The sequence below is a fragment of the Pristiophorus japonicus genome, unplaced genomic scaffold (assembly GCF_044704955.1).
Source record: "Pristiophorus japonicus isolate sPriJap1 unplaced genomic scaffold, sPriJap1.hap1 HAP1_SCAFFOLD_190, whole genome shotgun sequence".
Lineage (NCBI taxonomy): Eukaryota > Metazoa > Chordata > Chondrichthyes > Pristiophoridae > Pristiophorus > Pristiophorus japonicus.
Genome location: NW_027251590.1, coordinates 1,056,789 through 1,076,733, shown reverse-complemented (window position 1 = coordinate 1,076,733; position 19,945 = coordinate 1,056,789). Strand labels below are relative to the sequence as shown.

General features: G+C 47.2%; 1 protein-coding gene and 1 pseudogene across 1 annotated transcript in view; both read left to right on the top strand.

Moving 5' to 3' along the window:
* The window catches only part of LOC139243885 (zinc finger protein 420-like), a 109,374-nt gene that overhangs the window by 67,363 nt on the left and 22,066 nt on the right, over positions 1–19,945 (top strand). The gene's annotated exons all lie outside the window — the stretch shown is intronic.
* LOC139243892 (U2 spliceosomal RNA) lies at positions 8,153–8,390 on the top strand (annotated as a pseudogene).

Sequence of the window (19,945 nt, the reverse complement as noted above, 5' to 3'; positions counted from 1 at the left end):
AGGGTTGGGGCGATGGTGCAGCCCTGTTTGACCCCGGTCCGGATGTGGATTGGGTCTGTGATGGATCCATTGGTAAGGATTACAGCCTCCATGTCATCGTGGAGCAGGCAGATTCACGGCAAACGAGCCAAAGGTGGCCAGAGAAAACAGTACAAGGACACCCTCAAAGCCTCCCTGATAAAGTGGAACATCCCCATTGGCACCTGGGAATCTCTGACCAAAACCAACCTAAGAGCAGGATGTACATCCGGGAGGGCACCAAGCACCCCGAGTCTCATCGCCGAGAGCATGCAGAAATCAATCGCGGGTAGCGGAAAGAGCGTGCGGCAAACCAATCCCACCCACCCACCCTTTCGCTCAATGAATATCTGTCCCACCTGTGACAGAGACTGTCACTTAAGGACTCATTTTAGAGTGGAAGCACATCTTCCTCGATTCCAAGGAACTGCTATGAAGAAGACAGTCTTACCCTTTAACATATTTTCCCAGTCAACTTGGTGTCAGTGACAAGCATTGGTTTATATCAGACAGGAGGAGATTGGTGTCAGTGACTGTGGGGTGGGTTTATATCAGACAGGAGGAGATTGGTGTCAGTGACTGTGGGGTGGGTTTATATCACATGGGAGGAGATTGGTGTCAGTGACTGTGGGGTGGGTTTATATCAGACAGGAGGAGATTGGTGTCAGTGACTGTGGGGTGGGTTTATATCAGACAGGAGGAGATTGGGGACATGGAATGATAGCAGTTTGCAACACAGAAGGAGGCCATTTGGCCCATTGTGTCTGTGCAGCCAAAAAAGAGCTATCCAGCCTAATCCCACTTTCCTCTTGTGGTCTGTAGCCCTGTAGGTTATGGCACTTCCAGTGCATATCCAAGTACTTTGGTAAATGCGATGAGGGTTTCTGCCTCTACTACTCTTTAAGGCAGTTAGTTCAAGACTCGAGGTTATGCTAAAACACTAGTTAGGTCACAGCTAGAGTACTCACACAGTTCTGGTCACCACATTACAGGAAAGATGTGATTGCACTGGAGAGGGGGTACAGAGCATATTCATGAGGATGTTACCTGGACTGAAGAATTTTAGCTGAGGAAAGTTTGGATGGCCTGGCATTGTTTACTTTGGAATAGAGGAGGCTGCGGGTAGACTTAATTGAAGTGTATAAAATTATGAAGGACGCAGTTGGAGTGGATAGGAAGGATATAAGGACATAAGAAAAATAAATAGGAGCAGGAGTAGACCATCTGGCATCTTGAACCCGCTCTGCCATTCAATAAGATCATGCCCGATCTATTTCTCCACCTTAAATATATTCAATGACCCAGTGTCCACAGCTCTCTGGGGTATAGAATTCCAAAGATTCACAACCTTCTGAGAGAAGAAATTCTTCCTCATTTCCATTTTAAATGGGAGACCTCTTATTCTGAAACTACACCTCCTAGGTTCTAGATAACCCCCTGCATCAACTCAGAATCTTATACATTTCAATAAGATCAACTCTCAGTCTTCTAAACTCCAATGAGTATAGGCCCAACCTGTTCAACCTTTCTTCATATGACAACGCCTTCATCTCAGGAATCAACCTCGTGAACCTTCTCTGAACTGCCTCCATGTTCTAGGACCGGGAGAAGCGGACTCAGCTGCCGCCATCTTGGTCAGGGCGGGTCTCGTGGTGCATGTGCGGCCCTTTGGACAGGGACAAAGGGTGGGCGGGGCTTCAGGGTGTCTGTCACTTTGATTGGACCACATGTTTGTGCCCAGGTCGGTGGCCCCTGAAAGGGAGCCTTGTTGTGCTGATTGTTGTCTGGTGACCCTGGGCCAGCCGTGGCTCACCCTATTGGGCCAGCTCGGACTCACCCTATTGGGCCAATCTGGACTCACCCTATTGGGCCAGCCCTGGCTCACCCTATTGGGCCAGCACAGGCTCACCTTATTGGGCCAGCCCTGGCTCACCCTATTGGGCCAGCCCTGTCTCACCCTATTGGGCCAATCTGGACTCACCCTATTGGGCCAGCCCTGGCTCACCCTATTGGGCCAGCCCTGTCTCACCCTATTGGGCCAGCCCTGTCTCACCCTATTGGGCCAGCCTGGACTCACCCTATTGGGCCAATCTGGACTCACCCTATTGGGCCAGCCCTGGCTCACCCTATTGGGCCAGCACAGGCTCACCCTATTGGGCCAGCCCTGTCTCACCCTATTGGGCCAGCCCTGTCTCACCCTATTGGGCCAGCCTGGACTCACCCTATTGGGCCAATCTGGACTCACCCTATTGGGCCAGCCCGGACTCACCCTATTGGGCCAGCCCGGACTCACCCTATTGGGCCAATCTGGACTCACCCTATTGGGCCAGCCCTGTCTCACCCTATTGGGCCAATCTGGACTCACCCTATTGGGCCAGCACAGGCTCACCCTATTGGGCCAGCCCTGTCTCACCCTATTGGGCCAGCCCTGTCTCACCCTATTGGGCCAGCCTGGACTCACCCTATTGGGCCAATCTGGACTCACCCTATTGGGCCAGCCCGGACTCACCCTATTGGGCCAGCCCGGACTCACCCTATTGTGCCAGCACAGGCTCACCCTATTGGGCCAATCTGGACTCACCCTATTGGGCCAGCCCTGTCTCACCCTATTGGGCCAATCTGGACTCACCCTATTGGGCCAATCTGGACTCACCCTATTGGGCCAGCCCGGACTCACCCTATTGGGCCAGCCCGGACTCACCCTATTGGGCCAATCTGGACTCACCCTATTGGGCCAGCCCGGACTCACCCTATTGGGCCAATCTGGACTCACCCTATTGGGCCAGCCCAGACTCACCCTATTGGATCAGCACAGGCTCACCCTATTGGGCCAACACAGAAGTCCCAGTGTCCAGCAGAAAAAATCTGCAGCTCATTGATTTTATTCTCACTCTGTGCATAGTGGGTTCAGAACTGAACCTAACCTTGTAAACTGGAAATGCATCGTCACAGTCACACTGAGGAGTGGCCGTTCAGCTGCTCTGAGTGTGGGAAGGGATTCATCCATTCCTCCCACCTGCTGAGACACCAGCGAGTTCACAAGTGACTGCAGGTTTGGATTCTACTCTTATTGCTGGTGTTAATCACATCCCGACTGAATCGGGTTCGTTCTGTCAGTTGGGGTTTGTTTCTGCTGAAGTTACTATAACTGGGCTGGAGTTTAATATTTTGATATTTCAAATAACACTGTGTCGATAATTGATGTCTCCAAGATAAGATGAGACAAATTGATGTCCTGTTACCGACTGCATTTTGTGCATTTTCTCCTTTCCAACTCGAGATTATTTCAGTTCTCATACCTTCAATTACTCTCGGGGACAAGTGCCAGCACCCCCTACCTCCCAGAGTGCCTCTCCCCCTACCTCCCAGAGTGCCTCTCCCCCTACCTCCCAGAGTGCCTCTCCCCCTACCTCCCAGAGTGCCTCTCCCCCTACCTCCCAGAGTGCATCTCCCCCTACCTCCCAGAGTGCCTCTCCTTGCCTTGGTATCGAGCAATGGTGTCGGTAACACGCCTGGGATCACTGAACACAAAACCCAGTCTGTTAATCACTTTCAGATACTGGACTTAGCGTGTGCTCCACAGCATCTCTCTCACCTTCGATGTGTGAATGGAGCATCACGCCTGCAAACCTGGTTTCAATTTAAATTTGAATCCACTCAGCAAATGTATTTAAAAAAATATGTTCATGTAAACCGGTCGCATCAAATAATTGGCAAAGGTTTAGAGTCACCAAGATGAATAAATAAACACATCACGGCCCAATAAACCAGCTCTATATTCACAGGAGAAAGTCTGTTATCTAACACCTTGAATGTCAGTTGGTGAGATGAGACTGAATCACTTTCCACACACAACAGCATCCATTCCCACTCTCCCCACATTTAGTGTTGAGTCAGGTGGGTGCACGAGTTTCACAGGCTGAACGATTGGTTGAAGGTGCATCCACACACAGAACGTGTTCCTGTTTCTCCCCGCTGTGATTGGTGTTTTTACAAAGGCTGATGATCAGGTGATCCTGATCAATCCGGGAATCTGTCAAATCTTGACGCAATATTCGGTTTGAGTTTCCCAGCTGCAGGTCCTCCCCTTCTAATACCCTGCAAATAAATGGTGGCTACAAACATTACTTCATGTTCAAGATAGAAATTCAGAACAGACAATTCTAGATTCGATAGAACATTCTGTCCCCTCCTGTCCCCCTTAAGCTGTAAATTCCTTATTCCAGACACCCTTCATCTTCACCGTCTAAAATCAACATTCCTTTCAGCGTCTGAGATTTATTATTTCCAGAAAGTGCTGAATCTGGCTGGGTGCAATTCCACAGACATTAGTTAACCTCTAATGTCTCACCGTCAGTTGACTCAGCAAGTGCCAGCAGGATTTCCACTGTGGTAGGTATCACAGCCTCAAATCCTGTCCTTAAATGACATCCACACACTTCCCAGTTGAGGTCCCTGGATCGGTATGAAGAGCAGGGGCACTGGCTGATTTTTTATTTATATTTAGCCCAGTGGTACTGAGGACAATTATAATCCCTGAACTGCTGCCTTGGCTGAGATCAGCTCACAGCCCAGATCAAGGATCGAACTTGGGACCTTCCCAGTCAGTATTGCAGTGTTCTAAAATTTGGGCGGTTGGGGGAGGGTTAGAACAGAATATTTTGCAACAAATTTTACTCCACCTTTAACTGAAACCTTTGTCACACTGTATAATTCTGAATTTTTTCCAAATTATACAAGCAAGTTAAATGGATCATCAAAAACAATGAGACATTTTAGAAAGGCTCAAGTCACTGAAATAGACAGCTTTACAATCACTGCACAGTACAGAAGGGAGCGACTGTTAATGGGAACTCTGTTAGTGAAGTTCTCCGACACCTCAAGATAAACTGGACTGTCCCTTTAACTATAAATAGGCAGAGAAAGGGGAGTCCCTGTCCCTTTAAATATCTGCCCCATTCCCCCGGGCAGTGGGAGGAGGAACAACGCACGGTCTCTTTATATCCTGACCCAGCAAGCACCGCTGGATGGGCTAAAGAACATAAAATGTGGATTGCATCAGGTTCAGTAGAATAACTGATAAGAGCAAACAAGTATTTGCTATACATATATATATATATATATATATATATAGTGTGTGTATACAAAAAAAATCATTCTTAATATTTGCTAGTCAATTCCAGAGATAAATTATCTTCACCAATTATATTCCAGCATTTTATTTCCATTTTGTTTGTAATGTAATTGCAGAGTGTTTAATATCATGACCATTTATTGATAACACATTGTCTAGCCTGCTCTTGTTTAGAACGTGATGTCACACTGACCATTCCGTTACCAAGGTGACCATGTCTGTCCGCAGTATTCAGTGGGAAAGGGGATTAAATCACACCGAGGGTAATGAGCAGCCCCCCACCAGTCTCTGAGCTTTATTGTCCAGTGATCACCTCACCATCACACAGAATCCCCTGATATTCACCTGGGGTGTGGGATTATTGGTGCAAGTGATGGTAAAAATGAAATTATTGGGGTGAAAGAGGAGTTGGGGTGAGGAGGGGGAGGGGGTTGGAGAGTAGGGGTGGAGGAGGGGTTGGGGTGAGGAGTTGGAGAGTAGGGCTGGCTGGTGTGCAACCACACGTTAAAAAAAATCTACCCACAGGCATCTTCCACCCTTCAATATGTAGTTCGGGTTCCAGAATATTAGGTCCTTCATTGAAACACCAGTGAACTCCGCCCTTTTCGGCGTGGAAGCAAGTCATCCTCGTTTCGAGGGACTGCCTATGATGATGATGATGATGCAAGATTACCGAGAGGGTTCTTTAATATGGAAATGACTTTAAGGTGTTAACGACCTTGAACGTTCAACTTCTTATTTGCAGTAACGGATCTTGAATGCCTTGGCATGGTGATTAAATTGAACTTAAGACTTAAAAAAAAAAATGCTTGGAATGAATGATTTGGAGTCACGTATTATCTTCCACGACAGATTGGTCGAGAGGGAAGATAAAGAACTTGCTGCAAACACATTGCAGATACCTTTTGTATTGTTAAATCACAAAGGCTGGACAGAGGTTTTTGGGAAATTAAAACTGACTCGCTAAATAGATAGGAGTTGCTGCTCAAGCATTTGGGAAGGGAAATGTAAATCATATAACCTAAGTTTGACCTGTGGAGGGAAGACCTCTCACAGAGTGGTGCTATTTTTCCTTTATTTTCTTGCAGTGTGCCTAGAATGCTGGAGAAGCATCACTGACCTACATTCTTCCCAGTTAAGCAAAGCCTCGATTTCAAAATTTTCATGCTTGTTTTCAGATCCTTCCTTGGTCTTGCCCCTCCCGATCTCTGTAATCTCCACTAGCACCACAACCACGCAGAGATATCTGCTCTCCTCTAATTCTGCCTTCTTGAGCATCCCTGACGATAATCGCTCAATCTTCTGTTGCCTAGGCCCCAAGCTCTGAGACTCGCTCCCTAAACCTCTCCACCTCTAATTCCTCCTTTTAAGATGCTCCTTTGTCTTTGACCAAGCTGTTCGTCACCTGTGCCAATATCTGCTTATGTGGCTTGGTTTTATGTTTTTGTTTTATAATACTCTGTGAAATTCCTTGGGATGTTTTACACATTAAAGACGTTATATAAATACAAGTTTTGTTTTTGTTGTTGCTGATTCCCTTGATTTGACCTTTCATAGTATTACATAGAATGTACAGCACAGAAACAGGCCATTCGGCCCAACTGGTCCTTGTCTGGGTTTAAATTTCACACGGCCCTCCTCCCACCCCATCAACACATCCTCCTATTTCTCTACAGTGAGGAGTTCCTTCTAGTGCCCGTCCAAAGTGCCAATGTGTGAGGGTATGCAGTGATTGTTGGCAGCCTATTCAACCTTGGGGGCATCACAGTCCACAAAATGCCCCTTTGCAGACTTGGCCTTTGCTGCTGGGGTGAGTGGACAGTGATCAGTAGCAGGAGCCCAGGGCACTGAGGTTAACTGCAGTCTCCCCCACTGCAGCCCAGGCTGGGATCAGCTGACAAACCCCACAGTAAGCAGCTGGAATATACAACCTCTCCTGGTCTGCACTGGGGGTCAAGGGTCAGCACAGAATGTCATCATCCTTGACCCCCAGCCTCCCTCACTCAGGAGAACCAAGTTGCATTCACGTCATGACGCCAACACGTTCCAGCGCGTGTCACCCTCGGCAGCCCGCCCACTGTTCCCGCGATCTCGCTCCCCATTGGTCGGAAGCTCCTGTCAATCAGGCCGTGGGAGCGGGTGACGCGTCCCTCAACCTCGCGCCGCCCAACGGCCGGAGGCGGAGAGAAGATTCCGGAGCGGGGGAGGAGGGAGCGGCGGCGGCGGGGCGCAGGGGAGCCCTGGAACCGGTAGGGAGGCTTTCTAAACACCCGGGGTAGGCCTCAGGCCCCGAACAACAACCTGCGGCTCCGGCGTTTGCCCCGAGCCGGGCCCCCGGGGGCAGCTGCGGGGCTTTCTCCCGGTGACAGGCCCCCGGCAACGGCCGCCATCTTGGGGCAGGATCTGCTGGGGACAGTGACGTCACGGGGCTGCAGGGCGCTGATTGGTTGGTGAGTCGGACAGGCTTTGTCCCTCCGCGGGCTGACAAACTGTCCATTGCTGCAATCACAACTTGTATTTATATAGCGCCTACAACGGAGCAACACGTCCCAAGGGCTTCACAGCAGCGTTACAGGCACAACACATACATCTAACACCCAGACACAAAAGGAGCAATTGAGGCAAGTGACCAAAAGCTGGTTTAAAGAGGCAGGTTTTAAGGAGCATCTTAAAGGAGGAAAGAGAGGGAGAGGTTTAGGGAGGGAGTTCCCGAGCTTGGGGCCCAGGCAGCTGAGGGCACGGCCACCGCTGGTGGAGCGATTATAATGAGGGATGTTCAAGACGGCAGAATTTGAGGAGCGCAGACGTCTCGTCGGGTTGTGAGGCTGAAAAAGAGGGATTTTTAAACGGTGAGAATTTTGAAATCGAGGCGTTGTTTAACCGGGAGCCAATGTAGGTCAGTGAGCACAGGGGTGATGGGTGATCGTGACTTGGTGCGAGTTAGGACATGGGGTGTCGAGTTTTGGATGACCTCAAGTTTATGTTGTGTAGAATGTGTGAGTCGCTTCTCGGCCTTTTGGCTAAGATCATGCGTAACTGCCCTGACAGGGGAGTAACCATGACCCCAAAGTGGTTCTCCCTGGATCAGGAAGGTGATTCTCCTATGCTTTTTGGAAATAGGAGGTGGGTGGGGTGGCTTGACCCATCCACCTCCACGGAGGTGTGTGGGGGACCTGACCCATCCACCTCCATGGCACGAACCTGGTATTGCAGTACTTCCAGGAATGGTGCAGTGGCTCTAGGCCTTTTGGCTAAGAGCATTGGCGCAGAGTGATCCTTGATGTGTGCAAGGTGACCTCTGGTGTTTGTGATTTGACAAAGAATTGGAAAGATTGGCTACGAATTTTTAAAAAAAAGAATGTGTGAGGCCAGGAGTGAGTTGGAGTAGTCAAGTCTCGAGGTAACAAAAGCATGGGTGAGGGTTTCAGCAGCAGAAGAGCTGAGGTAGAGGCTGAAGCGAGCAATGTTACGGAGGTGGAAAAAGGCAGTTTTAGTTATGCCGCGAATATGTGGCTCAACTCATTTCAGGGTCAAATATGACACCTAGGTTGTGAACAGTCTTTTCACTCTCAGATTGATGCTAGGGAGAGGGATGGAGTCAGTGGTTAGGGAACACAGTTTGTGGCGGGGTCCAAAGATAATGGCTTCGGTCTTCCCAATATTTGGAGAAAATTTCTGCTTATCCGGTACTGGATGTCGGACAAACAATCTAATTTATAACTATATTTAATTAGTAACTAAACCAGATAAAACAATTGAGTAATAAAACTAAAATAATAAAAAATAATGAATTAACTACTCAAATAAAGACAGAAAAAGCTGGAGATCTCAGCGGGTCAGGCAGCATCTGGAGAGAAGCAGAGCCAATGTTTCGGGTCTGTGACCCTTCCTCAGGACTGGCAAAAGTTTTAAATGTAACAGAATGTTAAGGAAGTGCTGGGGCCTGAAAGGGGGAGGGGAGGGAAGAACAAAAGGGAATATCTGTGATCGGGTGGGAGGCAGAAGAGATTTAAGAGACAAAAGCGATGATGGGCCAAACTGATACAGTAATGACACAAGTTAGGAAACAAAAGATGAGTCTAGATAGGGTGTGGATTCCTGAATAATTACCAGCTGCCATGGGAAACCGGGAGAAGTTTGTAAAAAAAAAAGGAAGGAAAGGGAACAAAATATGGTCAGAGATTATGATCTGAAATTGTTGAACTGGATGTTGAGTCCAGAGGCTGTAAAGTGCCTAAACAAAAGATGAGGTGCTGTTTAGAGATTAATGTGCAAAGTTAAAGCACATGGGATTGGGGGTAGTGTGCTGACGTGGATTGAGAACTGGTTGTCAGACAGGAAGCAAAGAGTAGGAGTAAATGGGTACTTTTCAGAAGGGCAGGCAGTGACTAGTGGGGTGCCGCAAGGTTCTGTGCTGGGGCCCCAGCTGTTTACACTGTACATTAATGATTTAGACGAGGGGATTAAATGCAGTATCTCCAAATTTGCGGATGACACTAAGTTGGGTGGCAGTGTGAGCTGCGAGGAGGATGCTATTAGGCTGCAGAGTGACTTGGATAGGTTAGGTGAGTGGACAAATGCATGGCAGATGAAGTATAATGTGGATAAATGTGAGGTTATCCACTTTGGTGGTAAAAACAGAGAGACAGACTATTATCTGAATGGTGACAGATTAGGAAAAGGGAAGGTGCAACGAGACCTGGGTGTCATGGTACATCAGTCATTGAAGGTTAGCATGCAGGTACAGCAGGCGGTTAAGAAAGCAAATGGCATGTTGGCCTTCATAGCGAGGGGATTTGAGTACAGGGGCAGGGAGGTGTTGCTACAGTTGTACAGGGCCTTGGTGAGGCCACACCTGGAGTATTGTGTACAGTTTTGGTCTCCTAACTTGAGGAAGGACATTCTTGCTATTGAGGGAGTGCAGCAAAGATTCACCAGACTGATTCCCGGGATGGCGGGACTGACCTATCAAGAAAGACTGGATCAACTGGGCTTGTATTCACTGGAGTTCAGAAGAGTGAGAGGGGACCTCATGGAAACGTTTAAAATTCTGACGGGTTTAGACAGGTTAGATGCAGGAAGAATGTTCCCAATGTTGGGGAAGTCCAGAACCAGGGGTCACAGTCTGAGGATAAGGAGTAAGCCATTTAGGACCGAGATGAGGAGAAACTTCTTCACCCAGAGAGTGGTGAACCTGTGGAATTCTCTACCACGGAAAGTAGTTGAGGCCAATTCACTAAAATATATTCAAAAGGGAGTTAGATGAATCCTTACTACTAGGGTGATCAAGGGGTATGGCGAGAAAGCAGGAAGGGGGTACTGAAGTTTCGTGTTCGGCCATGAACTCATTGAATGGCGGTGCAGGCTAGAAGGGCTGAATGGCCTGCTCCTGCACCTATTTTCTATGTTTCTATGTTCCTCGAGCTTGTGTTGAGCTTCGTTGTACATGAAACTCTTTTTGGAGTTTATCTGAAAAACATTAATCCGTGCCACCCGACCTGGATGACACACCAAACATTTACAAGGCCCTTTTTTTCTTTTTTGTGGTTTTCTTTTTGTGTTTTTCTTTTTTTTTGGGCACTAAAATCAATTTTTTTTTCCAGTGCCCCCTATAAAAGGGGAGGGGGACACTAAAAGCACCGGCAATTAAAACAAATTAAACTTTAAAACGTAAAATCAAATTAAAATTTGGTTGCCGGGCGTGATGATGCACTCCAGTCCCTCCGGTGCCCACCTCTCGCGGAAGGCCGCGAGCGTACCGGTGGAATCCCAAAAAGTTAGTTTGCAGGTGCAGCAGGTAATCAGGAAGGCAAATGGAATGTTGGCCTTCATTGCGAGAGGGATGGAGTACAAAAGCAGGGAGGTCCTGCTGCAACTGTACAGGGTATTGGTGAGGCCGCACCTGGAGTACTGCGTGCAGTTTTGGTCACCTTACTTAAGGAAGGATATACTAGCTTTGGAGGGGGTACAGAGACGATTCACTAGGCTGATTCCGGAGATGAGAGGGTTACCTTATGATGATAGATTGAGTAGACTGGGTCTTTACTCGTTGGAGTTCAGAAGGATGAGGGGTGATCTTATAGAAACATTTAAAATAATTAAAGGGATAGACAAGATCGAGGCAGAGAGGTTGTTTCCACTGGTCGGGGAGACTAGAACTAGGGGGCACAGCCTCAAAATACGGGAGAGCCAATTTAAAACCGAGTTGAGAAGGAATTTCTTCTCCCAGAGGGTTGAGGGTTGTGAATCTGTGGAATTCTCTGCTCAAGGAAGCAGTTGAGGCTAGCTTATTGAATGTATTCAAATCACAGACAGATTGATTTTTAACCAATAAGGGAATTAAGGGTTACGGGGAGCGGGCGGGTAAGTGGAGCTGAGTCCACAGCCAGATCAGCCATGATCTTATTGAATGGCGGAGCAGGCTCGAGGGGCTAGATGGCCTACTTCTGTTCCTAATTCTTATGTTCTTATGAACAGTACAGGAGACCGAGGACGGAGGGGTCAGAGTGGGAGTGGAGAATTAAAGTGACAGGCGACTGGAAGCTCAGGGTCAGGCGACCGGAAGCTCAGGGTCACACTTGCGGACTGAACGGAGGTGTTCCGCAAAGTGCTCACCCAATCTGCATTTGGTCTCCCCAATATAGAGACCACATCATGAGCAGTGAATACAGAATACTAAATTGAAAGAAGTACAAGTAAATCGCTGTTTCACCTGGAAGGAATGTTTGGGGCCCTGGATAGTGGGAAGGGAGGAGGTAAAAGGGCAGGTGTTGCATCTCCTGCGCTTGCACGGGAAGGTGCCGTGGGAAGGGGAGGGGTTGCTGGGGATGACTGCGGAATGGACCAGGCTGTCACGGAGAGAGCGGTTCCTTCGGAATGTTGGGAGGGGAAGATGTGATTGGTCGTCGGTTCACGTTGGAGGTGGTGGAAATGGCGGAGGCTGATCCATTGAACATGGAGGCTGGTGGGGTCAAAGGTGAGGACAAGGAGAACCCTATGGTGACTCTAAGAGGGAGGGGAAGGGGCGAGAGCAGAAGTGTGGGAAATAGAACGGACACTGTCGAGGGTCATGTTAACCGTGGCGGAGGGGAATCCTCGGATGAGGAAAAAGGAAGACATTTCAGAGGCACTAGTGTGGAAGGTGGCATCGTCAGAACAGATGCAACAGAGACGGGGAAACTGGGAGAATGGAATGGAGTCCTTACAGGATGCAGGGTGGGAGGAAGTGTAATCCAGGTAGCTGTGGGCTTACCTCTTTCTTACCTCCCTCGCCTCTTTTTCCGGTACATTGATAACTCTATCGGTGCCGTCTCCTGCTTTCTCCCAAAACTGGAAAATATCATTCACTTTGCATCCAATTTCCACCCTTCCCTCACCTTCACATGGTCCATCTCCGACTCTTGCCCTTCCTTGACTTCTCCACCTCCATCTCTGGGGATAAGCTTACAACCAGTATCCACTATAAGCCCACTGACATGTCTTCCTTTTTCCTCAACAGAAGATTCCCCTCCGCCGTGGTTAACATGGCCCTCAGCCGTGTCCATTCCATTTCCTGCACCTCTGCTCTCACCCCTTCCCTCCCATTTAGAACCATGAACGGGTTCCCCTTGTTCCCACATCCTCCGCCACCTCCAGTGTGACCCCACCACCAATCACATCTTCCCCATCCCTCTCAGCATTCCGAAGCGATCGTTCTCTCCATGACATCCTGGTCCATTCCACTGTCTCTGTGATGCCCAGGATCCTATAAGCTTTTTAACTGCTTTCTCACCCTGTCCTGCCACCTTCAGTGATTTGTGCACATATACCCGCAGGTCTCACTGTTCATGCACCTGCTTTAGGATTGTACCCTTTAGTTTATATTGCCCCTCCTCGTTCATTTAATCATACTGCTCTAATTTTATTTCTTAACTCGGATTCACGGCCTCATTTTATTTCTTCCTCCGAGCCTCTCAACTTAATCTGGCAGCGTAATGTTGGTGAGTGGTGATTGATGGTCCGGGTTAACCAACAGGCTCAGAGGCCGGAGGGCCCAGGGAGCAGCGTGTTCTGTAACCAATCGCGGTGCTCGAGGGGTGGATCCTGAGTCGGCCAGTCATGTGAGTCAGTGTGAACCCGTTAAACAATTTATTTTAGTTCCTATTATGAGTTTCAGACACTTCAGTGCCAAGTGGACCAGGTGTTTAAATGAGATTCATTTCCCTCTTTCCATGTCGCTGTTAGTTAAAGGTACAGAGATTGATTCCCCCTCATTATGCATTCGTAGTAGTTAAAGTAACATCCTTCCTGTTGGTAGTGAGTCACGTTCTATGCTGGGCGAGATGGCTGGTGCCTCCAAAGCAAGTATTTCCTTCCTTAGATAAGGAGACCAAAACTGTGCACAGTACTCCAGATGTGGTCTCACCAAAGCCCTGTACAATTGTAGCAAGACTTCCTTACTCTTGTACTCCAACCCCTTGCAATAAAGGACAACATACCATTTGTCTTCCTTATTGCTTGCGTACCTGCTCGCTCACTTTCTGTGTTTCTTGCACAAGGACAGCCAAATCTCCTTGAACACCAACATTTAAAAGTTTCTCACCATTTAAAAGATATTCTGTTTTTCTATTGTTCCTACCAAAGTGAATAACCTCACATTTCCCGACATTATACTCCATCTGCCACCTTACTGCCCACTCACATAGTCTATCGATATATCTTGTTCTCACAGCTTTCTGTCCCACCTAGTTTTGTATCATCAGCAAAGTTGGATACATTACACTCGGTCAATTCATCTCTGTCATTAATCATAAAATCATCAAAATTTACAGCATGGAAGGAGGCCATTTCAGCCCACCGTGTCCGTGCCGACCGACAAAGAGCTATCCAGCCTAATCCCACTCTCCAGCTCTTGGTCCATAGCCCTGTAGGTGACGGCACTAAGTGCACATCCAAGTATTTTTTAAATGAGGTGAGAGTTTCTGCCTCTACCATCCTTCAGACAGTGAGCTCCAGACCCCCACCATGCTCTGCATGAAGACATTTCCCTTTGTATCTCCTCTAAACAAATTACTTTAAATCTATTCCCCCTGGTTGTTATAAGAACATAAGAATTAGGAACAGGAGTAGGCCATCTAGCCCCTCGAGCCTGCTCCGCCATTCAACAAGATCATGGCTGATCTGGCCGTGGACTCGGCTCCACTTACCCGCCCGCTCCCCGTAACCCTTAATTCCCTTATTGGTTAAAAATCTATCCATCTGTGATTTGAATACATTCAATGAGCTAGCCTCAACTGCATCCTTGGGCAGAGAATTCCACAGATTCACAACCCTCTGGGAGAAGAAATTCCTTCTCAACTCGGTTTTAAATTGGCTCCCCCGTATTTTGAGGCTGTGCCCCCCTAGTTCTAGTCTCCCCGACCAGTGGAAACAACCTCTCTGCCTCTATCTTGTCTATCCCTTTCATTATTTTAAATGTTTCTATAAGATCACCCCTGATCCTTCTGAACTCCAATGAGTAAAGACCCAGTCTACTCAATCTATCATCATAAGGTAACCCCCTCATCTCCGGAATCAGCCTAGTGAATCGTCTCTATATCCCCTCCAAAGCTAGTATATCCTTCCTTAAGTAAGGTGACCAAAACTGCACGCAGTACTCCAGGTGCGGCCTCACCAATACCCTATACAGTTGCAGCAGGACCTCCCTGCTTTTGTACTCCATCCCTTTTGCAATGAAGGCCAACATTCCATTCGCCTTCCTGATTACCTGCTGCACCTGCAAACTAACCTTTTGGGATTCATGTACAAGGACCCCCAGGTCCCTCTGCACCGCAGCATGTTGTAATTTCTCCCCATTCAAATAATATTCCCTTTTACTGTTTTTATTTCCCAAGGTGGATGACCTCACATTTTCCGACATTGTATTCCATCTGCCAAACCTTAGTCCATTCGCTTAACCTATCTAAATCTCTTTGCAGCCTCTCTGTGTCCTCTACACAACCCGTTTTCCCACTAATCTTTGTGTCATCTGCACATTTTGTTACACTACACTCTGTCCCCTCTTCCAGGTCATCTATGTATATTGTAAACAGTTGTGGTCCCAGCACCGATCCCTGTGGCACACCACTAACCACCAATTTCCAACCCGAAAAGGACCCATTTATCCCGACTCTCTGCTTTCTGTTAGCCAGCCAATTCTCGATCTATGCTAATACATTTCCTCTGACTCCGCGTACTTTTATCTTCTGCAGTAACCTTTTGTGTGGCACCTTATCGAATGCCTTTTGGAAATCTAAATACACCACATCCATCGGTACACCTCTATCTACCACGCTCGTTATATCCTCAAAGAATTCCAGTAAATTAGTTAAACATGATTTCCCCTTCATGAATCCATGTTGTGTCTGCTTGATTGCACTATTCCTATCTAGATGTCCCGCTATTTCTTCCTTAATGATAGCTTCAAGCATTTTCCCCACTACAGATGTTAAACTAACCGGCCTATAGTTACCTGCCTTTTGTTTGTCCCCTTTTTTAAACAGAGGCATTACATTAGCTGCTTTCCAATCCGCTGGTACCTCCCCAGAGTTCAGAGAATTTTGGTAGATTATAACGAATGCATCTGCTATAACTTCCACCATCTCTTAATACCCTGGGATGCATTTCATCAGGACCAGGGGACTTGTCTACCTTGAGTCCCATTAGCCTGTCCAGCAGTACCCCCCTAGTGATAGTGATTGTCTCAAGGTCCTCCCTTCCCACATTCCCGTGACCAGCAATTTTTGGGATGGTTTTTGTGTCTTTCACTGTGAAGACCGAAGCAAAATAATTGTTTAAGGTCTCAGCCATTTCCACATTTCCCATTATTAAATTCCCCTTCTCATCTTCTAAGGGACCAACATTTACTTTAGTCACTCTTTTCCGTTTTATATATCGGTAAAAGCTTTTACTATCTGTTTTTATGTTTTGCGCAAGTTTACTTTCGTAATCTATCTTTTCTTTCCTTTATTGCTTTCTTAGTCATTCTTTGCTGTCGTTTAACATTTTCCCAATCTTTTAGTTTCCGACTAGCCTTGGCCACCTTATACACATTGGTTTTTAATTTGATACTCTCCTTTATTTCCTTGGTTATCCACGGCTGGTTATCCCTTCTCTTACCGCCCTTCTTTTTCACTGGAATATATTTTTGTTGAGCGCTATGAAAGAGCTCCTTCAAAGTCCTCCGCTGTTCCTCAATTGTGCCACTGTTTAGTCTGTGTTTCCAGTCTACTTTAGCAACTCTGCCCTCATCCCACTGTAGTCCCCTTTGTTTAAGCATAGTACGCTCATTTGAGACACTACTTCCTCACCCTCAATCTGTATTACAAATTCAACCATACTGTGATTATTCATTCCGAGAGGATCTTTTACTCTGAGATTGTTTATTATTCCTGACTCATTACACAGGACCAGATCTAAGATAGCTTGCTCCCTTGTAGGTTCTGTAACATACTGTTCTAAGAAACAATCCCGTATGCATTCTATGAATTTCTCCTCCAGGCTACTCCGTGTTGACCCCTCTGCCAAGGGAACAGGTCCTTCCTAGCCACTCTATCCAGGCCCATGATAATTTATTTAGACTTCCCTCAGCCTCCTCTGTTCCAAAGAAAACAGACTCAGCATCTCCAACCTTTCCTCATAGCCAAAATTCTCTAGTCCAGGCAACATTCTTGTAAATCTCCTCTGCACCCTTTCCAGTACAATCACATCTTTCCTGTAATCAGGAAGGCCAATGGAATCTTGGTCTTTATTGTAAAGGGGAAGGAGTATAAAAGCAGGGAAGTCTTGTTACAATTGGACAGGATATTGGTGAGGTCACACCTGGAATACTGTGTGCAGTTTTGGTTTCCATATTTATGAAAGAATATACTTGCTTTGGAGGCAGTTCAGAGAAGGTTCACAAGGTTGATTCCGGGGATGAGGGGGTTGACTTATGAGGAAAGGAGTAGGTTTGGCCTCTACTCATTGGAATTCAGAAGAATGAGAGGTGATCTTATTGAAATGTATAAGATTATGAGGGGACTTGACAAGGTGGATGCAGTGAGGATGTTTCCACTGATAGGGGAGACTAGAACTAGGGGGCATGATTTCTGAGGGTTGTAAATCTGTGGAATTTGCTGCCTCAGAGAGCTGTGGAAGCTAGGACATTGAATAAATTTAAGATCGAAACGGACAGTTTCTTAACCGAATAAGGGGTTATGGAGAGCGGGAAGGGAAGTGGACCTGAGTCCATGATTGGATCAGCCATGATCGTGTTAAATGGTGGAGCAGGCTCGAGGGGCCGTATCGCCTACTCCTGCTCCTATTTCTTATGTTCGTATGTAATGTGGTGACCAGAACTGCACACAGTTATTCCAGCTGCGGCCTAACCAGTTCAGGCATAACCTCCTAGCTCTTGTATTCCATGCCTCGACTAATAAAGGCAAGTATTCCATAGGCCTTCTTAACCACCTTATCTACCTGGCCTGCCACCTTCAGGGATCTGTGGACCTGCACTCCAAAGTCCCTTTGTTCCTCTACACTTTTCAGTGTCGTACCACTTATTGTGTATTCCCTTGCCTGGTTAGACCTCCCCAAATGCATGACCTCACACTTATCCGGATTGAATTCCATTTGCCACTGTTCTGCCCCCCCTGACCAGTACATTGATATCTTCCTGCAGTCTGCAGCTTTCTTCTTAATTCTCAACCACACAGCCTATTTTAGTGTCACCTGGAAACTTCTTAATCATATCCCAACATTCAAGTCCAAGTCATTGATATATACCAAAAAAACAAGGGACCCAGCACTGAGCCCTGCGGAACCCCACTGGATAAAGCCTTCCAGTCACAAAAACACCCAGCAACCGTTACCCCTTGCTCCCAGCCTGAGCCAATTTTGGATCCAACTTGCCACTTGCCCTGGATCCCATGGGCTTTTACTTTTGTGACCTGTCTGCCATGTGGGACCTTATCAAAAGCTTTGCTAAAATCCATATACACTACATCATACGCACTGCCCTCATCGACCCTCCTTGTTACCTCCTCGAAAAACTCAGTTAAGTTCGTCAGACACGACCTTCCCTTAACAAATCCATGCTGACTGTCCTTGATTAATCCCCATCTTTCCAAATGAAGATTTATTCTGTCCCTCAGGATTTGTTTCCAATAATTTTCCCACCACTGAGGTTCCAGGGTGATGTCAGGAAGCACTTCCTCACACAAATGGTGAGAATCTGTTTCTCTTGGCTCGAGAGTCTAGAACTAAGGGTTATTGTCTCAGGATACGGGCTCGGTCAGTTAGGACTGAGCTGATGAGACATTTCTGTACTCGGGGTCGTGAATCTTTAGAATTCTCTACCAGAGGACTGTGGATGCTGAGTCGTTGAGTATATTCAGGGCTGAGATAGAAAGCTGTTTGGACACTAAAGGAATCGAGGGATACGGGGATAGTGCGGGAAAGTGGAGCTGAAGTACAAGATCATCCTGGATCTTATTGAATGGTGCAGCAGGCTCGAGGGGCTGTATGGCCTACTCCTGCTCCTAGTTCTTATGTTCTTAAAGGTTATGGAAATCTGGAATTCTGTTCCCTATTAAACTGAGGCTGGGGGCCAATTGAAAATTCCAAAACTGTGATTGATAGATTCTTCTTAGGCAAGGATATTAAGGGAGATGGAACCAAGGCAGATAGACGGAGTTAAGATACAGATCAGCCACGATCTAATTGAATGGCGGAACTATGACTCAGTCACACTGGGTGGTGCCTGTAAGAGATTCCGTAACCTCTCACCAACAGTTCTTGATTTCAGGATTTATAAGAACAAAATACACTCGGCTTTGGCTCAACCTTAAACTTGTACGTTTATTGAACTTGCGTTATTCCCCAGTACACAACCTCCGAGATTCGACCGGAATAACACAGAACCCACAATACAAAACCCCTACAGGAGGTTACCTGAAACCTAACAGGAAATATCACAGTTTGAAACCCTTCCGCGATCGACTGTGATTATAAAACTACTCGGACAAATTCCCCGACGGTCTGACTGAAACTTATAATCACCCACACAGCTGGTTGTTCCGGTGTCGATTGTAGGCCGGGACCAGGTGACCACCCTGCATCCTTCACTGCACTGCCCTCGCTCCGAAGTGGTCCTCTTTTTATGGGGCTTCATAATCACAGCATCAAACATATTTCCTGCTGTTCCCGTCAACTCTTCCGATGGTTAATTACCTCTTGATCATCAGTGTATTCCACCCCCTGGCCCAGACAGGGGCATGGTCAGCTCTCCTGCTGTGTAGTACAATGCAAACCTTCCTTGGGAACAGATCTGGCTCCACAGTTGAGGAATGTGTGAATGTCCCTCTTCCTTCTTGACAGGGACAGGGACCATTGAAGGTGTGCATGGCCGGCGTCTGGTGCTATTGCCTGCGTTGATTAGATCGATGGCAGGTGTCCTGTATCATTGTCTCTGACGATGTCCTTCCAATCTCTCAATGAGTCATCGTTTCACTGCAATGTTTGAATGAACCCGTTATTATATAGTCCCACCCTCTGAGTGTTTGTACTGAGGTGTAGTTTTTAATAACCAGTCCCACCGTCTGTGGGTTTTATATTCTATTCTACAGTCCATTTTACAATAGGGGTCGGGGTGGTAGGGATAGATCCTACATGCCTTTACCCACTGAGCCATTGGGAGGAGGGTCCAGTGACCCTGCTGGAAAATGCACGTGTGAGGCCTCAGGTAGGGACAGTGGAATAGCCTGTCGACACTCACTGTCGAGGTTCACACATGGA